Source organism: Solanum dulcamara, chromosome 2, assembly GCF_947179165.1.
Source record: "Solanum dulcamara chromosome 2, daSolDulc1.2, whole genome shotgun sequence".
In the NCBI taxonomy this organism is placed as follows: Eukaryota; Viridiplantae; Streptophyta; class Magnoliopsida; order Solanales; family Solanaceae; genus Solanum; species Solanum dulcamara.
This window is the reverse complement of record NC_077238.1, coordinates 40,105,565-40,127,786: the sequence shown is the minus strand read 5'-3', so window position 1 is coordinate 40,127,786 and position 22,222 is coordinate 40,105,565.

Sequence of the window (22,222 nt, the reverse complement as noted above, 5' to 3'; positions counted from 1 at the left end):
AACTTCATGAACATGCATACATATGAAAAGATGAGATTAACTATGATTGGGAATTAGTTAGGATACACATGAGCAAGTTAACACTTCAATAAGCATGGAAACTCAAACACTCGGGTTATCAAGTCAATCATGGCAGAATGAATACAAAACCAATCCATACCCACGATTATCATGACCAAAGGAAACTTGTAACACACCAGATGAAGTAGCCCAAGTCATCTCTCTTTCTCTTGTAGTAGCCAATAGACAATCCCTCATAAGTCATGTTTTTTCAACACTAACATTACCCAAAGGTACATGGCATTAGGACCACCAACACATTTCCTCAATATTGATACATGGAATACCAAATGAGCTGAGGCTAACTCTAATGGTAATTAATGCTCATAGGCCACCTTACCAATATGCCTTAAGATCCTATACCACTCCTCACCACCACATTCAATCAACCTCGAGACCTAATCAAGAAGCACCCAATGCAACACACATTCACCCACATGCCATGAATATCACATTCAAGCCTAGTTCCATAATCATTCTAATAAACTTACTTCAAACACTTAACAAAAAGTCATCAATAGCGTACTACAATCATTCACATATTGACAACCACGCATTCAGGCCTACTATTCTAACCATTTTATGGCTCTCCTGAAGTAAACATCTCTTAAGAATTTTTAAATCTAACTTAGAATCTCTATATCGACATTTGGATTAACTCTTACCTACAACACACCAATATACTCTTACCTATCTATAGCACACAACAAGATCCATTTAGCTCTTTCTCTATTTCTATAACCTTAAATGGGGTAAGCATGCAACAATTTATCACAATATAGAACAACCACTCTCTTTATCTATCATGACTAGTCTACAATAATTAATATTGGAACACATAACCGACCTTGATAACTAAGTACTCCATCTTTCCCTTATGGGAAAAATCAAATCTTATAGAAAGATAAGGAGTAACAAAAGATAATGTATCACTTAGATCTAAAAAATGCGTAGATATCAAAGTTGAAGACTTTCAACATACCAGTCACAACATCGGGCGAATTCTCTAACTCCAAATGAGTTTGAAGGGCATAAAATATGTCTTGGGGATGACTGCCACCTGAAGTAGTAGCACATTGATCTAGATGACCTGTAGTCTAGGTTTGAGCATGGGGTCTAGTACCTCTCCTACATTCTCTTGCATGATGACCTAGCTTTCCACACCTATAGAAAATATCCAATCTCACTAAGTACTCTCCCCTATGGTTTTTCCCACACTTAGAACACTTGTGAATAGTAGATCCACTAAAACCACCACCAGGTTTGGATTGATAAGTCCCGCCTTCAAATCGATCCCTATTAGAAACCTTCGCTTTCCTAGAAGCTACCAGAAAATCCCTCTCTTTATGTCCACTTCTGCCACAACTATAACAACTTTTTGTACCAGCAAAACACTTCCCAAGATGATTCTTACCATACTAGTAGCATGAGGAGTAGGATTTTGTTTTTCTTTTCCATCACTCTTCCTCGTATTCGAGTTGGATGTTTCCCCTTTTAATATCTTCTGACAATTAAAATCATTTCATCTCATAACATCCCTTTTTCTCAACCTTTTCCTTCCTTTAATATTCATGATCATAGGAGTTACTTTTTGTTGATTAACTCGAGAGGTCACAATTCGAGCCAATAACAGGAGGACATATTGGAGCTCCACCTTAGAGATATCGGTACTTGAGGATAGGTCAATCGAAATGGAAGGGCTGCCATCTTGACCAAACTCCTATTTGCTTTCTTATTGATAAGACATACTCTCAAACACATAGGATATGAGTTAGAAGGAATTCCTATAGAGTTCAACTCTATTGCATGACAAGACCATGAAAGAAGTAAAGATTTTCTAAAATGGCTCATAGCCTCTTATTAATAGATGTGGTCCACGTCACACTAACGAACAAGACTCTACTCGATGAGGTATGTTATACACCCAAGGACATTGAACGTTGATCTCTAATACCAAATTTGTCACGATTTGACCTAGGGCCTAGTCTCAAAATAGCAGTCGGGATGCGAGGGACCCCAACAATAAGCCATATTATCATACATTGAATACATAAGGTAAGGAATAATATAAAGATGAGAAAAAGTAATCATTTAGTGGGGAATGGGACTAAGGGAAATCAATGAATATCATCTAAACATTCCTCTAGTCTAATCTTTGATGGGGGATTAGGACAATCTCCTAGCTCAGCCTAACAATAGAAGAAAGTATATTCAATAGTAACATGAATAAAAAGTCATTTCCTCAGTAGAATGAGGACTCACCAACTTCTTTGAAATCTAAAGAAATCTCTAACCACGAGTAGGATGATCGTGAGTATCTTCCATTCCTACATTATAAGACAATGTAGATAAAATATGCATTAGTACTTTGAATGTACTAAGTATGTGAGATATGCATGAATAATGAAATAAGGCATAAATAATATGAACATTGGACGCATGACCAATGTAATGAAAAATATGAATAAGGCTTGAAAAACATTTGAAATCATATTAAAAACTTGGGGTCAATGCATCACAAACATCATACTAAAACTTACTTCATATCATATAACTTGTGAGATACGACCTTTAACCTTATAAGAGATCATAGACATAGGAAAGATATTAATAGTCATAGTAAGAAATATATTAAACATTGAGAGAAGGACCTTGTAACTTATTGAGAGTGATTTTTAACCGACTTAAACCATGTGAGTTATAATATGTAGTCTAATGTTTACCCATATATCAGAGGAAAGGGGGAGAATAATTTCCAAGGAAGACTCCTATATTCCTAAGTGGATCCACTAAGCTACACTAAGGATCGAACCACAAATACGGGTGACCCTCAAAGGAATCGAGCCTTTTCTACGGGTGATCCTTTAAGGAATTAAGCCTCTTCTATGGGTGATCCTTTTTCCTATAGTGGCATGTAGTTATGGGATAGTGGGATGTTTCTACAGGTCTCTTAACTCTACTATAGGAGAGAATGCCTATACCAAGTTCCACTCGGTGCTAGGTAAACTCTTAATGGAATGGACAAACCATAAAACATAAACTCAATCATCATGTGAGAGGGGTCATATCTACTACCCATCCACTCTTCATAAGAATATAATCATAGAATAGCTCATTAACTTGATCCCATGTAATGTGAGTGTAGACCTTTTATCATCACATATCTTTATTCGTAAAACATCTATAGGGCCTTAACTCACCCTACCATTAACTTTCTTGAACATTATTGAATTATCATTCATAAAACTTCTTTGCATAAATCACCTATAAATTCATTTATAGAACTTGTCAAACATTCATAATACTTTCATTGAATATAACTTGAAAATCAAGATCATAGCTTATACTTGTCACTTAGGGTAAAACATGCATACATGATAGATGGTCTTATCACTCCATTATAACTTTTTTGATATTAACTTTGATTATTATTGTAACTTTAATTATAAAAATAATAATCTTAACTTTAAATCATGATAAATTTACTTGAAGATTATTGAAATCACAATATATTCATGAAAATCAGCTTTAACTTCATAATCTTAACTTGGAAATAGTTTGATGCCTGGGAATTCATAATTCAACTTAAAATCATGAAATTTACATGAAAACATACATATAATTATCATTGATAACATCTAAAAAAGAATTAAGTCAGCCCAATGCAATTCATCAAGACTAGGGTTCATAGTCAATTTAAATTGAAAGAAACTTTGCGAAAACCTTGGGACTTCATAGGTGAAAGTAACCCATGAATAAATCCCACATACCTTGATTGAATAAAATAAAAATTTGAAGAGAAACCTTGTTGATCTTGAGACCCAAGCTTGAGTGTGGGAGAAGACCTTTGAGAGGAGCCCTTGGGAGAGAAGACTTGTAATTTTTGACAGTTAATAAGATAATGAGAGTTTGGTAATACTTAGGGTAGTCAATAGTTCAGAACCTAGTTCCAAAAACATTCAAATACATTGAAGAAATTATAGGGAAAACTCCAAACAACCCCTTATAATAACTGATTAGAAAACCCTAAGAATCACTCTTTTACAGTCATCAAAATGTTTATGGGGTCGTCGACCCAATTCGTCCTGTCAAACCTTGGAAAAAAGATAAAATACTAAGCTTTTGATCTTTGTTTATGACTTATGTTTACGGGTCATAAACATTTGTACGGTTCATAAATTGTTTCCACGGGTCGTGACTCAAGCTCACAATATTTCTAATTTAGAAGTCTTTATCAAAATGGTCATAACTTTTTACTCCAAACTCCAAATATGAAAAACTTAGTGAACTTGGAAAAAGTACTCAAAGATCTTTAATTTTATAGTTATTGGGCCACCTAATTTATTATATTATACGAGATATGATCATTTAAAGTTGATCCAAGTAAAATCTTACACCAAAACTCATTCGGTAAGGAAGCTTTCAACTCGACTTTGTGCTAGAGGATTCTTATGACCTTAAAACCTCTCCAAATCTATTCCCACACTTAATAATTGAACTTAACATCTATGCACAATAAAGAATCACCCATTTATGATACTACAAATAGTTTCTACGACTTGTCAGTTTGTCTATGTGTCGTTAAAGTAGTGCTCCAAAATCATACACTATTGTAATGAAACTTGGTCCTTGCGATTCATCCTTAAGATTCGTACATATCCTACGAGTCGTACAAACGGTTTGTCAATTTCCCCTTCACTTAGTCAAAAGTCAGTACTCAGGACCTAATTCTATAAGTCTATTACACCACTCGTGATTCATCCTACGATCCATCCTGTTGAGTCATTTCAAAAGTTTTGAGGCTTGTCAATTTCACAAATTCAAAGATCAACTCGATGAATCACTCTATGAGTCATCACTATTCCTACGAATTGTCAACTTGACTCATAAATTCAGTACCAAACTTAGTCAGTTTTCCAACCTAAATATTATTCCTAGAGCCACTCTTATGACCTGTAGTTATCCCTATGACTCATAGGCCAAGTCATAAACTTTGGGAAAATTCCTCTTCTTAGAATTTTCTTTCATTTTGCCTACTCTACTTTTTGGGTCTTACAATTTTGTATTGGGTGTTGAATCTTTTAGAATATGATGGATAATCTCTTCGGTAAACCTTATTTACTTTACAGTATGCTTGGATAAATCCCTTAATCTTAAGGGTGTGACTATGTAATTGAATACATAATTAGCTTGTCGTTAGTAGTAATTTCTTAATTTAATGTTGTTTTGAAGTGAGTTCAGTTATTTACTCATGATTTCCTTCATGAATTGGAGTTGCAAATTCAATTCTAGCTATAGATCTATATGCTTTGTTGTCAAAATTGCTTAAAGTGGAGCAGTTGATTAACAATTTATATTACTTTTTATCATGTGTAAACCAGATTGATAAAGTTAGTTAAATTAAGGTATTGAATTTTTTTGCATTGGTATGACTATCGGTGTTTTAAAGAACTAGCCTGAAACATGATGGTTGATTGATAAATAGTTGTTATACTCATAACCCAGCCTACCCATTGAGATTCAATAACTTAAAGAAATGGTAATTATCCACCAAGAGAAATTACTATTTGAGTGCACACAGTCCTATGGTCTCCCTTTTACTTGTGATATCTCATCATTTGAAGTTATTGTTAACAATTTTGTAATCATCTCTTTACTTTATAATTAAAATTTCTCCTATTTACTTACTTGTTTAAATTGGTTAAACAAACAAGAGTTTGGTATACAAGATTATATCATAAGGTTAAATCATAACAACCATTCCTTGTGGGATCGACCCCAACTCCTAATTGGGTTTTATATTGATAGAGACCACCTATACAGTGAATTGTAAGGAGGTTAATTAAGCGATATAAAATTAGAATTCCCAGGGAATGGTGCATTGATATTCTCTTATTAAAGTAGCTTAGTGAACTACTTTTTTGTTGTTAGAGCATTCTTACCTTGTTGTTTTTATTGTTACATTGATAGTTGATGACATGAGTAACCAAGGGAGTGATGCTACAAGCAACAAGGTAGCATGGATGATGGTGTCCAATTTGGATAGGTTGGAAAAGCTAGTGCCATTTGTTTGCCCCCAGCTATGGGTAATGCTATCTTTCATGTCACTAGAACTATGCTTCAGTTAAGGGACTTTATGGAGGGATAGAAAATAAAGATCCACATGAGGATCTTAAGAACTTTATTGATGTGTGTAGAACCTTTACCTTAAAAATGTCTTTCAAGAGTTCATTCACCTGGGATTGTTCTTGTTCTCTTTGACGACAGATGTTACTACTTGGTTGGGGGATTTTCTTAGGGATTCTATTACCTATTGGGATGATCTTACCGAAGTATTACTTGAGAGGTTTTTTCCACCATCAAAGATGTTGAAACTCTAGGATGACATCAACAATTATGACAAAATATATGAAGAGGCACAACATTAAATGTAGTTGTGGTTTTAAAAGAAGCTTCCATATTGTCCTATTCATGGGTTGCTTTGAAAAGTTCATTTGAAAATATTTTATAAGTGCCTTGATATGGTGAACAAAGGCGTAGCTGACCAACTTGTTAGTTGTGGAATTATGCAATAACCTTTTCTAGTTGCATCTGTCTTGCTTGATCAAATGTCATAGAAAATTATGCTTGGCATACAAGAGAAAATCAAGTGACTCCTATTTCATCAGCTATTTCAAAGGAACAAATGTTGAAAGATTAAGTGATGGATGAGAACATGGCGAAAATGCTGACTAAAATCGATATTTTGGAAAAATAATCTAGGGAAAGAGGGTGAAAGAGAGTGAATGTTGTGGAAACAGGTGGTGGAAGGTGTCCCAATGATGAGAGGTTTGAATCTATGTATAAATAAGAAGTGCAATTCTTATCAAATCAAGTGGGGGGTTATCGTCTATGCTATAAGAGGTCAAGCGGAAATCAAGGTTAGAACAAAAATCATGATGAGAATTAGATATATTGAGAAAGAGATTGACGTGATAGGGGTAGTAATTGGAGAGAGAATGATGGTGATAGGGATATGTATGTTCCACAACATGACTGACCAAAGCCTAAAGAACAAAATACAGACCCGAAAGCTTTAGGACAAAAAATGTACTTGCCCATGTCCTCAACAAAGTGGAATAGTTTAATAAGGTACTGAAAGAAATAAAATATGACTTATCATCCTTGAATCAAATGGTGACCTCGCACTCGATATCTATCAAACTACTCAAAGTACAAATGGGGAAAATCTCATCCCACTTGAATTCATGACCAAAAGGGGATTTTCTAAGTGATATTGTCACTAATCCAAAGAATGAAAATGCTCAGTGTATGGGGATCCTTATATGGTGCAAAAATGGTAGGGAGCGATGTGATAAAAGATAATGGTGCAACTTCAAAAAAGGTCAATGAAGTTGTTTTGAGGATGATGAAATGGATGATGAAATGAATTATGATGCTCCTAATGAGGTTGAGGCTGTACCAAAGAATGTTATTTCCACGAATGCTAAAGATCCAAATATGGGGAATGTACCTACTCTATAAACTATAAAGCCTATGCCTAAAATCCCTCCAACAAATCCTCAAATGCTGAAGTAGAAGGAGAAAGATGTTAAGTTCAAAAAGTTCTTATCAATACTGAAAACTCTTTAGGTTAACATTCCTTTGGTGGAAGCATTACTAGAGATGATGGGCTATGCCAAATTTATGAAGAAGTTGGTGACCAAATAGAGAAGCATGAACTTTGAAAAATAGATATCTCTCATAGTTGTAGTGCAATCATGTCTATCAATGTAGTTGTGAAAAAGGATGATTTGGGAGCATTTACTAAGGATGTATCAATTTGCAAAGATGTTGTGTGATTTGGGAGCAAGTATTAACTTGATGCCTTATGCTATCTTCAAACAACTTGGGTTGGATACTCCTAAACCAAAAACTATGAGGCTTTTCATGGATGAATACTCCATTAAAAGACCCATCGGCATCCTTTATGATATATTGGTAAAGGTAGATAAGTTAATCTTTTCAGATGATTTTGTGATTCTTGATTGTGAAATTAATGTCGAGGTTCACATTATACTAGGTAGGTCATTCTTTTATACCGGGAGAGCACAAGTAGTGTGTAAAGTGGAGAATATATGTTTTGAGTGCATGATGAGGAGGTGACTTTCAACGTATGTAAGTCAATGAAGCAAAAAAATAATATCTAAGTGATATCGGTTATTGCTGTGATTGATAAAGTAATTGCAAGTCTAGGTGAAATCTCATGTATTAGTGAATCTTTGGTTGTCGTTCTATTGAATTGTTATGGGGAGGAGATCCATGATTATGATAAAGTTTTAATTTCTCTTTCGGGTTTGGATTCCCATCAAAAGAACTCCATCAATCTTGACATTGATTTGAAGAATAGATAAAGTCCTCATGGTAAACCATCAATTAAAGAAAGACTGAGGCTAGAATTGAAAGTGCTTCCCTCATATCTTCACTATACTTTCTTAGGGGTTAATAATAGTTTGTCCATGATCATCACCATTAATTTGTTGGAATGAAAAGTAGAGTCTCTTGTGAGTGTATTAAAGTAGTTCATCAAGGTCATTTGATAGACTATTGATTCTTAGGATTCCTCTCGGTATATGTACTCAAAACTATAATTCCCTAGTAATTTTAAGACAAACTTTGAGAATTATAGGAGTTTGAACCCTTCGATACAATAAGTTATCGAGAATGAAATAATTAAGTGGCTTGATGCAGGAGTTGTCTACTCGATTGAGGATAGTAAATGGGCAAGTCTCGTCTAATAAATGCCTACGAAGGATGGAATAACTATGGCTCCAAATGAAAAGAGTAATCTTGTGCCAAAATGACCAGTTATTTCTTGGAGATTTAGCATGAATTACAGAAAACAGGTTTAATAGACCACTTCCCTATGCCTTTCATGGATTAGATGTTAGACCACCTTGTGGGTCAAGGATGGTATTTCTTCGTGGATGGTTACACCATATATAATCATATTTCGAATGAACTAGATGATCAAGAAAAGTCAATTTCCATATGTCCTTATGGCACATTCACTTTCAAAAGAAAGACAGTTGGATTGTGCAATGCACCTAAAATGTTTAAAAGAAGTAAGCTCTCTTTCTTTACAAACATGGCAGAAGAAACTAGGTAAGTCTTTATGGATGATTTCTCTGTCATAAGATATATATTTGAAGCGTGTCTTGAGCACCTTAGTAGAGTATTTCGAAGATGTGTCGAACAAACCTTGTTCTTAATTGGGAAAAGTATCACTTTATGGTGAAAGAAGGCATTGTATTGGGGTACAAGATTTTAGGATATGGTATACAAGTTGATCACGACAAAGTGGAGGTAATTGCAAAGTTTCCTCCTCCCATATCGGTTAAGGGTGTTTGTAGTTTCTTGGGTTATGCAGGTTTATATTGGCGGTTCATAAAAGAATTTTCTAAAGTTACATATCCCCTTAGAAAGATACTTGAGAAAGAGAGTGTCATTTATTTTGATAATGCAGATTTGAAGGAATTGTTGTTTGCTAAGGAGAGAGATCATTTCAGCCACTATCATTGTTTCTCTGATGTCCCGACCCAACCTAGGGACAAGTCATAACACAAAGATCAAGATACGAGGGACCCTAACCATAAGCCATAATAGAATACATCGCATACATAAGGTACAGAAAAACATAAACATGAGCGGAAGTAATCATTAAGTAGGGAGTGGAACTAATGGAGATCAACTCTATAAAACATCAAATCAGACTATACCATAATATCGTCTAAGCATGCCTCCAGTCTAGTCTTTGACGGGGGCTTAGGACAAGCTCCTAGCTCACCCTAACAATAGAAGAAAGCATAAACAATAGTAATATGAATAAAAGTCTTGTCTTGGTAGAATGAGGAATCACCAACTTCTTTGAAATCTAAAGAAAATCTCCAGCCACAAGTGGGGTGATCGTGAGTGTCATCCATCCCTATATTATGAGACAATGTAGGAAAAATATGCGTTAGTAAGTTTGAATGTACTAAGTATGTGAGGTATGCATGAATCAATATTCTATAGGATGCATGACCAATCAGAATGAACATGAGTATACTTTAAAAGAAATTTAAATTATAAGAAACTCTTGCACCATGCATATCATAAGAACTTAAACTTTCAACTCAAAACTTGACATCTCATAGCTTTAACTTGAACTTGTGTTGGATAGGAAATTTAACCGATAACTAAGACTATGCGAGCTATTACATGGAATCTGATAACTCCTGCATCAAGACAGGCCGATAACTCCTGCATCAAAATAGGGGAGGTTACCTTGCCAGGGCATACTCCAAAAGTAACTCAACTCAACTAAATTGTGCTATATGTGGATCCATTAGCTAGGTCATGAAGGAAACCTACATAGGTAATGTTGTATGAGACTTTAGGTTGCTAGTAGGATTCCCTTGGGTAACTAACTGCATTACCGAACCGAAGCCCTCTCGGTGCTTAGTCAATATCCCAATAAAAACTCATAAACATGATCATAACATAGTAGGGAAAGATAGCAACTTTCTACCAATTCATCTTTAAAACATATTAGGAATAGTTCATCTATTGAGTGACTTATAAGAATCCATAACTTCCGTGAGAATTGTCTTTATCACCATCTTTAAATATTATTTGATCTTAAATATGATCATCATCATAACTTTAACTTTAGAATCACATATCTCAACTTTAACTCATATAAAACTTTCATTGGAAATCATTTAACTCATGATCAATTCATAACTCATCTTAAAATCATAATTCATACTTGGAAATTAGGGCAAAACATGTATATATGATCGATTGACTTGAAAACATACATGATCATATAGTTTCTATCAACCCATACATAATTCATAAATATAATATAATTTTGAAGTATAATTGAAAATACCATAATTCATATAATGAACTCTAGAGATCAGTGTAAGAGAATTCATAGAAAAACTCTTCAATTCAATGAAATAACCATCAATTTATCTTAATAAGATTCTTAACCATGAGTAGAATCATAATTTATGGAATTTTAATAAAGATCATAAAACCCATAAAATCTCATAATTGAATTTAATAGAAAATTTGAGAAATTGATTGGGCTTCATGTATTAAAAAATCCATGAATCAATATCCACATACCTTGAGTGAGGAGACCAAAGAATTTGGAAGAATTTGACAATTTTGGTGGAGAGCTTGAGGGAATTTCTTTGAAGTCTTTAATGGATTACTTGAGAGCTCTTATAGAGAGAGAAATATTTGAGTAGGTAAATTATAGAAGAATGAATGGAATTAAGGATTTAGGGTAGTTTATAGAGTAGAATTAGGCCATAAAAATGTCCAGGTACATTAACTAACAATTAGAAAACAGTTTAAAGTGTCCCTACTTAAAAACTGAATTCCGACAAAATTTCTTGCCCAAGTCCGCGATGCGGAGCTGCTCCCAGATAGGCCAATATATAGTGAATGAGATTTTTTCCATAGTTTGACTCAGGAAAAAATTACACTGAATGGGAATAGGTGGGCGACGCAGAGCTGCTGCGCACCTCATTGTTTTGTGCAATTTTTGACAAAATTTATTTTTTGATACATGAGTCCTAAAATTCTACCGAATCCATTTCCCCATAGTTTTTGACCCCCTGATCGATATTCCAGACTTGGATTTACCAAAAAGAATTAGGATAATGTGTTACGCTAGTGGCATATTCCCAGGGCATTCTTAAGGCACTTAGGAGCGTCTTGAAGAATGTTACAATATCTCCCCATTGGGAATATTCATCCTCGAATGAGATTAAACTTATAATAAAAAATACAAGAAAAGAGGACTAGTAAACCATCATGATTATGATGACATCTTAAAATGCATGGAACATGAAGTGTTAAACTTAATATAAAATTATAACTTTGAAATCAACTTTTTCATGAACATGCATGCATATGAATGATATAGGAGGCCCTGAATACGTAAGAGTCAACTATTTTGAATAAGAACAACTTACCATTTTAGGCTTGAGTAGAGGGAAAGAGGTACAAGTATCGTTTGATCATATCTGCCCCTGCCTCCCAAGTAGCTCTTTCTATTTGTTGATTCCTCCATAACACATTGGCAGACACAATTTCTTTGTTTCTTAACATATTGAACTTTTCGGTCTAAGATTTCCACTTGAAGTTCTTCATAAGTCAAATTCTCCTCAATACTTACATCTTTCAAGGGAACAATGGAGTTTGCATCAGCCAAAAACTTCCTCAACATAGATACATGAAACACCAGGAGAACCATAGCTAACTCAAATGGCAAATATAACTCATAAGCCACTTTGCCAACACGTCTCAATACCTTTTAAGGTCCAACCTATCTAGGAATCAATTTCTTGTTCTTACCAAAACACAGTGCACCCTACATGGGTGAAACCTTCAAATAGATCCAATCATCTTCTTCAAATTTAAGCTCTTTTTTCCTAACATCAGAATAGAACTTTTGACGACTTTCAGCTGTCTTCAACCTTATTATTCTTACCTTCTCCATAGCATCAATAACCAAATCTGGACCAATCAAGGCCATCTCACTTACTTCAAACCATCCCATCAAGGACCTACATTTCCTCACATACAATGCTTTGAAAGGAGCTATTTGGATGCTAGAGTGATAACTATTATTGTAGAAAAACTCAATCAATGGAAACTGTTCATCCTAACTTCCTTTGAAATCTATAATACATGCCCTTAGCATATCATCTAAAGTTTGGATCATTCTTTCGGCTTCACCATTGGTTTGAGGGTGATAAGCGGTGCTTAACTTAATCTTTGTGCCAAGATCCTTTTAAAATGACCTCCAAAAATGTTAAGTTAATTGTGTACCTTAATCTGATATGATAGAAAAGGGAACACCATGAAGTCTTACAAACTCACGTACATACAACTTAGAATAATCTTCAGCACCATAGAAAATCTTAACGGGTAGAAAGTTAGCCAACTTGGTCATCCGATCTACAATAACCCAAATGGAATCATGTTTCTTCTTAGTACGAGGCAAACCCATTACAAAATCCATATTTACATATTCCTATTTCTAAGTTGGAATTTCAATATCTTGGGCTAGACCTCCAGGTCTTTGATGCTCAACTTTAACTTGTTAGCAATTTGGACACGTAGCTACAAACTCCGCTATGTCCTTTTTTATATTATTCCACCAATACACTTCTCTCAAATCATGATACATCTTGGTGGAACCAGGATGAATCAAGTGTTGGGAATTATGGGCCTTATTTAATATCAATTCTCTTAACCCATCAACTTTGGGTACACACAAATGGCCTTGGTAAAGTAGAACACCATCTCCCCTTGGGAGAAAGCCTCAATGGCTTTTTCGGCAACTAACTTCTTTAACTCAACCAACCTTGGATCTTGGTCTTGCTTGGCCTTGACATCCGCTACAAGAGATGATTACAAATCATTATTAACAAGAATATCTCCATTATTGGAATCAACCAAATGCACACCTAAATGTGCCAACCTATGAACATCATTAATCAATTATTTCTTATGTTTTCCAACATATGACACACTACTCATGGACAACCTACTTAGTGCATCAACAATGACGTTTGTCTTTCCTGAATGATACAACACACTCATATCATAATCCTTCAACAACTCAATACATCTACTTTCTCGAAGGTTCAAATCCTTATGCTTAAACACATATTGTAAACTCTTATGGTCGGTGAATACATCTATATGGACACCATAAAGATAGTGTGTCCAAATATTCAAGGCAAACACAACTTCCTCTAGTTCAAGATCATAGGTTGGATAGTTTCATTCATGCACCTTAAATTGACTAGAAGCATAAGCTATTACCTTACCATGTTGTATCAATTCACAACCAATACCAATCCATGAGGCATCATAATACATCACAAAACTATCATACCCTTCGAGCATGGTCACGATAGGAGCAGTAGTAAGATGATTTTTCAATTCTTGGAAACTCTTTTCACATGATTCCGACCATTGAAACTTTACCTTTTTATGAGTCAACATGGTCAAAGGTAACTAGATTGATGAAAACCCTTTCGCAAATCTCCTATAGTATCTAGCTAGGCCAACAAACTCCTAATATCTAAAGGAGATGATGGTCTAGGCTAATTCTTAACCGCTTTGGTTTTCTTAGGATCAACCATAATCCCTTCACTGGACAAAATTTGACCAAGGAAGACCACCTTTCCTAACAAAACTCACATTTGTTGAACTTTGAAACATTTATTTGTCTCTTAGAGTTTGCAACACAATTCTCAAGTAACTTGCATGATCCTCCTCATTCCGAGAGTAAACCAAAATGTCATTGATGAATACAATCATAAACATATCTAGGTATTCATTGAACACACTATTCATTAGGTGCATGAAATCCGCAAAACATTGGTCAAACCAAATGACATGACTAAAAATTCATAATGGCCATACCTTGTCTAAAATGGCATTCTAGGAATGTCACACCCCTCACCCTTAATTGGTGATAACCAAAATGAAGGTCTATCTTGGAGAAATAACTTTCCCCTTGTAATTTATCAACCAAGTCATCTATGCTCAGAATTAGATACTTATTCTTGATGGTTACCTTGTTCAATTGCCGATAATCAATGCACATACTAGTGAACCATCTTTCTTCCTAACAAATAATATGGGAGCACACTATGCAGAAATACTTGGCATAATGAACACCTTGTCTAACAAGTTATTCAATTGATCCTTTAACTCCTTTAACTCCGTTGGATCCATTCGATAAGGATGGATAGAAATAGGTTGAGTATCTGGAAGAAGGTCGATACCAAAATCAATCTCCCTTATGGGAGGAACACCGGGTAAATGATCAAGAAATATATCTAGAAACTCATTTACAATGGGGACCGACTCTATGATAGGGGCTTCAAAGTTCTCATCCCTAAACTACACAAGATGATAAATACAACCTTTGAAAATCATCTTCCAAGCTTTTAAGGCACGAAATCAATTGACCTTTAAACATGGAGTTACTATCCTTCCAATCTATGACTGGCTCAATTGGGTATTAAAACTTAATCACTCAAGTTATACAATCAGTAGAAGCGTAACATGCATATAGACAATTTATTCCAAGGATTACATCAAAATCGGTCATCTCAAGCTCAACTAGGTCACATAGGGTAACTTTATGGAAAACCATAACCGGACTAATTCAATAGACTCTTTTAGCCACAATCAACTCACCAACAGGAGTATAAATGGAGAAAGATTCTAGTAATTTCTTAGGACTAACATCAAATCTCATGGCCATATAAGGGGAAACAAAAGATAAATTTGCACCTTGATCAAGAAAAGCATACACATTATAGTAAAAGACCCGTAACATACCGGTAACAACATGGGGCATCTCCTCGGCCACTTACCTACCATGGAGGGCATAAAACCTATTATTATGTTGACCATTATTTGTTTACCCTTGTCCACCATGAGAAACTTAGACTTGAGGATGACCATCTTTGTTGTTTCATTCCCTAGCATGATGACCCGGCTTACCACACCGGTACCACTTATTCGACCTGTCTAGATATTCACCCTTATGGTTCCTACCACGCTTATTACATGCAAGAGTAACTTGGCCTATAGGAGAAACTCCTTGTGGTTTAAGGTTGGGAACCCTATATTTGTCAAACCTTAGAGTAGTAGCATCCGAAGAACCTTGGCTAGAGTACTTTTGGCAAAAATGAGAACGTCTACAATTTTCGTTCTTAGCATGATAAAATTAACTATCACCGATCCTTGGCCTCTTAGACTCTCTAATTTTCACCTTTGGCTTCTCTCTTTCTACTTGATCCACTTAGGTCATGAGTTTAGATATATCTATCTCTCAAATTAGCATCGCTGCTTTGTAATATATTGCAACCATGTCTGACACATCCGATACAAACTTGATCATACGAGCTCTTGAGTTGGCAACCATAAATGGAGCATATTTTGACAATTGAGCAAATTTGAGGGTATACTTCCTCACACTCATGCCACCTATATTAAGCTTGATAAACTCTTGTACCTTGGCCTCTCTCAACTCTAATGAGATGAATCAATCAAGAAACACCCCTTTGAACTCCCAAGTCATAGGCTCCGCCTCTCTGGGCCACTTACTTTTTCATCAACCAAACAAAATTTAAGCAACACCCCTTAATTGGTACATAGCCAACTCCTCCTTTTCAATCGAGCTAATTTCTATGATCTCAATAATCTTATGGATGCTATCGACAAACTCTTAGGGATCCTTATCAACTTTAGAACCCCAAAACTCTAGAGGATTCATCCTCATGAAATCTCAAACTCTTGTTGTTGCTGCACTAGAATTAAAATTCATGGCATCAACCACCTCACAATTTACTTGAACCATAACCGCTTGAAGAAGCACTTGAAAGGCCACTTAGAACTCAATATTGGAAACTTGATCATCCATAGCATCATTCGAAGCTTGTTTCTCCTTTTCAACCATGTTCCTTCTAATGGAGTATCTTTGTGGTGGCTTATTCTGAAAATTTTAAAGAATAAGAATTAGAGATAAAAGACTTAACCACTCTACCATATGATATAGATCATGAAAGAAGTGAGACATTTTCCTAAGTCGTTTCACAACCTTCTATTTATTGAAGTGTTGAACTTCACATCAATGAATAAGAATCTATTTGATGAGGCATGTTAGACTCCCTAGGACTCTTCTAAACCTTATTCTCTAATACCATGTTTTTCATGAACCGACCTAGGGCCTAATCGTAACATGGTGATCGGGATGTGAGGGACCCCAAACATAAGACATCTTAGCATACATCGCATGCATAAGGTAAACAACAACATAAATATGAGCGGAGGTAATCATTAAGTGAGGAATGGGACTAAGGGAGATCAACTCTATAAAATATCCAATGGGACTACACCATAATATCGTCTAATCATGCCTCTAGTCTAGTCTCTGACAGGGGCTTAGAACAAGCTTCTAGTTTACCCTAACAATAGAAGAGTGTAAACAATAGTAACATCAATTAGAGTCTTGTCCTCAGTAGAATGAGGATTCACTGACTTCTTTGATATCTAAAGCAAATCTCTAGCCATGACTGGGGTGATCGTGAGTGTTGTCCATCCCTACATTATGAGACAATGTTGGCAAAATATGCGTTAGTATGTTTGAATGTACTAAGTTTTTGAGGTATGCTTGAACAAGTAAAGAACGTAATCAATAAGCCATAGGATGCATGACTAATTATAATGAACAGGAGTATAGTTTAAAAGCAATTTAAATTATAAGAAAATCTTGGTCCATGCATATCACAAGAACAACTTTCAACTCATAATTTGATATCTCATAGCTTTATCTTGATCTTGTGTTGGATAGGAAATTTTACCGACAACTAAGACCATGTGATCTATTACATGGAATTTGATGAATCCTGCATCAAGACAGGCCAATGACTCCTACATCAAAAGAGGAGAGGCTACCTTGCCAAGGAATACTCCAAAAGTAACTCAACTTAACTCAACTGTGCTATATGTGGATCCACTAGTTAGGCCATGAAGGAAACCTATGTAGGCAACATAGTTTGGGACTTTAGGTTGCTAGAAGGATTCCCTTAGGTAACTAATTGCGTTACCCGAGTGAACCCACCTAGAAGCCCTCTCGGTGCTTAGTCAATATCCCAATAAAAACTCATAACATGATCATAACATAGTAGGGAAAGATAGTAACTTTCTACCAATTCATCTTTAAAACATATTAGGAATAGTCCATCTATTGAGTGACTTATAAGAATCTATAACTTCCGTGAGAATTGTCTTTATCACTATCTTTAAATATTATTTGATCTTAAATCTGATCATCATCATAACTTTAACTTTAGAATCACATATCTCAAATTTAACTCATATTAAACTTTCATTGGAAATCATTTAACTCATGATCAATTCATAACTCATCTTAAAATCATAATTCATACTTGGAAATTAGGGCAAAACATGTATATATGATCAATTGACTTTAAAACATACATGGTCATATAGTTTCTATCAATCCATACATAATTCATAAATATAATATAATTTTGAAGTATAATTGAAAAAATACCATAATTCATATCATGAACTCTAGAGATCAGTGTAAGAGAATACATAGAAAAACTCTTCAATTCAATGAAATAACCATAAATTTATCTTAATAAGATTCATAACCATAAGTAGAATCATAATTTATGGAATTTTAATAAAGATCATAAAACCCATAAAATCTCATAATTGAATTTAATAGAAAACTTGAGAAATTGATTGGGCTTCATATATTAAAAAATCCATGAATCAATATCCACATAACTTGAGTGAAGAGACCAAAGAATTTGGAAGAATTTGACAATTTTGGTGGAGAGCTTGAGGGAATTTCTTTGAAGTCTTTAATGGATTACTTGAGAGCTCTTGTAGAGAGAGAAATATTTGAGTAGGTAAATTATAAAAGAATGAATGGAATTAAGGATTTAGGGTAGTTTATAGAGTAGAATTAGGCCATAAAAATATCTAGGTACATTAATTAACAATTAGAAAAAAGTCTAAAGTGCCCCTACTTAAAAACTGAATTCAGAAAAAAATTCTTGCCCAGGTCTGATGTGGAGTTGCTCCTTAATAGGCCAATTTTTAGCGAATAAGATTTTTGCTATATTTTGACTTGGAGAATAATTACATCGAATGGTAATAGGTAGTGATGCAGAGTTATCGTGCACCTCACTATTTTGTGCAATTTTTTACAAAATTCATCTTTTGATACATGAGCCATAAAAATCTACCGATACTATTTTGGCGCAGGTTTTGACCCCCTGATCGACATTCCAGACTCGGATTTGCCAAAAAGAATAAGGATAATGTGTTACGCGAGTGGCTTGTTCTCAAGGTATTCTTAAGGCACTTATGAGCATTTTTAGGAATGTTACATCCTAAATGGAGTGTCCCATTTAAACTAATGTATGATGCAATTGGCATAGACTTGGGGGTTGTACTTGGACAACTAAAGGAAAATTTGTTTCACCTGGTGTGTTAAGCAATCAAGCCCTTGAATGTAGGTTAGAAAAACTATACAGTGACTTAGCAAAAATTTCTAGTTGTGGTGTACGCTATTAAGATGTTTAGACCATATGGTGTGGGGACCATGGTGGTGGAGCAGGTAACACCCTAAAATTTTCTAAGCTAAAACCTGAATAGCTCTTCATATTTGTATAGAATCAAGCTCGATGATTCTTAATTATCATAGGTGTAAAGGTCAGTTCTTTAGTGTGGGAATAAATTTGGAGAATAATTAAGGTCACAAGAATCCTCTAACATAAAGTTGAGTTGAAAGGTTCCTTACCGATTGACTTTCGATATAAGATTTTACTTGGGTAAAATTCAAACTATAATATCTCTTAAAATATAAAGAGTTAGGTGCCCAATAACCTACAGTATTAAAGGTCTGTGAACCCTCTTTCCAATGCCGCCAATTTTACCTCATTTGGTGTTTGGATTAAAAGGTTATATTCATTTTATGAATCCCTATCAGCTAGTCACACTTTCACAAATGCCTATACGGACGGTATAAGTTTTTATGGACCATGAAGTCACCCATGAAAGCTTGCTACTTTTTTTTCCAGAAACTCTTTGCACATCTTCTAGGGTTTTTTGGTCCTTTCCCAAGCTTTTTGGCCCTAAGCTGAGTCATTTTTGGGTGTTTTAAGAGAATATATCATTAAGTTAACTAGTTTTACTCTCATAATAATCAATATAAACATCCTAGTCTCAATAAACATTGTCAAAACTCACCTAGGGTTCCTCTTTTCCATCAAGAACCTAAAGCTTTCAAGTCCAAATATTCAAGAATCAAGAGAAGCCTTAAATCCAAGGTTTTCCAAAGTTCTTCCACTATAAGAACTTTACAAAAGAGTTTCTTTTCTCAAAATCAAGCATTTAAGAAAGCTTTCTTCCTTAGGCTGAAGTTAAATAAAATCTTGTAATGACCGTACCTAAGGCCTAGTCGTAATATGGCGATCGAAACCTCGAAAGGCTCCAACCAAGCCTCTTGACATATAATAAAGTATACATAATGTATAGTAAATGCGAAAACATAATAAGAGAGTCTAAACCATGAACCAAAAAAGAAAAATGTAATTTCACAATATAGACTCTAACATTTGTCCAACTAATGCCTCTAATCATGAACATTGGCGGGGGGCTAAGACATGTCCCTAGCTCACCCTCAAAATAATAGAGCCACTTTGAGTTCTTTCTATCCTTAGCTGGCATAGTTTTAAAGGAATTTGACATATAAGCTTGACAATCCTATAGTAACCAGCTAGTCCTATCTGTTTTATTTAAACTATTTCACAATTTTTCCTTACTCCCGCTTGTAACCTTCTTGACACATTCTCGTGTCATTCTTTACCTTTACGAGAATATGAGATAGTGAAAGAAATACATTGTCGCACTTCTTTTTATTTCCTTATTTACTCCTTACTCATCTTATCTCCTACCATAGGAGTCTTGCTATTTCTTTTCCTTGGTTATTTATCTATCGTAGTATCATTTGCGACCAACTCTACAGCCAACATGTGCCTTTTGATCTAGCATGCTGTCATTATCCTTCGTAGTGTCCCTTGAGTTATTCGATATCCTTTCATTGGGTATATTCTTTTGGTTTTATACGTGCCCACCTTCTAGTGTTATATTGTTCAGGGTCTCATCAAAATTTCTTAACACTGTCTTACACACCATTCTGACTTCTACCCAATTACTAGTGGCTTTCAGATCTTCCTAACTTGGTTCAGCAAGAGATCTTATTATAGTTTACACATACATCTCAAGCATGTTGCCCCATCAATTGCCTCCATCTTACCCTGCTAGTCCTCTCACTTGTTTCCCCCCTTTAGAGGGTACTTATACTTTTACCTGCTTATAACTTGCTCTATCTCTTTAGGTCCAGTCTCAAATTTATCCAGTTTCTTTCCTCAGTGTACTTAGTACTGCATCATGTCCCCATTTTTCCATACATTTTATAATCTAATTATCCACATACGGAACCTTGGCTAAATCACAAAGCGACTGGAACCTTTCCATACATAGTGCGACATCTCCTCTATTAACCAGTACTTAAGTAAGGGGATTCATGGAATAACTCATCCAAGCCCACATTTTACTTATCTTTGTCAAAATTTAACTAGTACCTATAGTCGTTCCAATTTTAATTAGGCGGTGCTAGTATTCTGATGATAACTGTTCAAGGTTCTGTTGAAATAGTAGCTTTACCCCAACCTATATCCTATATTCCTTGGGGTGAATATAGGTTACACCAATTATTCCTTAAGTTTGCCATCCTCGTCCCTTAAGGGTTCCACTATTTTTGAGGCGACGTTGTGTACACACATCATTTCTTTGTATCTTAGGCTCCATGCTCTTACTGCGTACTCAACGCAGGCTTTTAACTTAGTCAACGTATACTAAGTGTGCCTTACTAGTGGTCCTACTTTATCCCTGGATAATTGTATCACACCGTTCAATTCATACTTACATATCCCCTTTTTTGTTCGCACTCACATTCAGTTCCTGACATTTCTTTGAGGTGCTTTTGTCTGAAGCTCTTTCCCCAATTAGTCAGTGGAGAACTATAAACTGTTATCGTAACCCTCTTTGCAACCATTGTTGGAAGAAACTAGAATATCTGAAACATCATAGTACTTCTTTTAATACTTGACCTACCTGATCTCATTCCGAGTTTATCCTCGAGTTATGAATAACTCATCTAATTTACAATTAGAAGTTGGGGGCTTGGTACTTTCAAAATGAGTGAAGCTCAATTACTGGACATCTTACCTTTTAACCTGAGCTTCTCCTTTTTTTCTACAGCACAATTATGGCTGGAGATACTGTGGTCTGAACTGTACTACTCAGACAGACTTTTGTTTTTTCATAATAAACTTCCCCGAGTAAAAAGGGTGTTCCTTATCTATGACATGAAGAGTACCTCTTATATCTTTAATATAGCATAATATGGGTACTCAGTGTCAAATTCCAAGACATGTTATAAAGCTATGTTTTATCCCTTTTTCTTGTTTTGGGAAACTTTTGG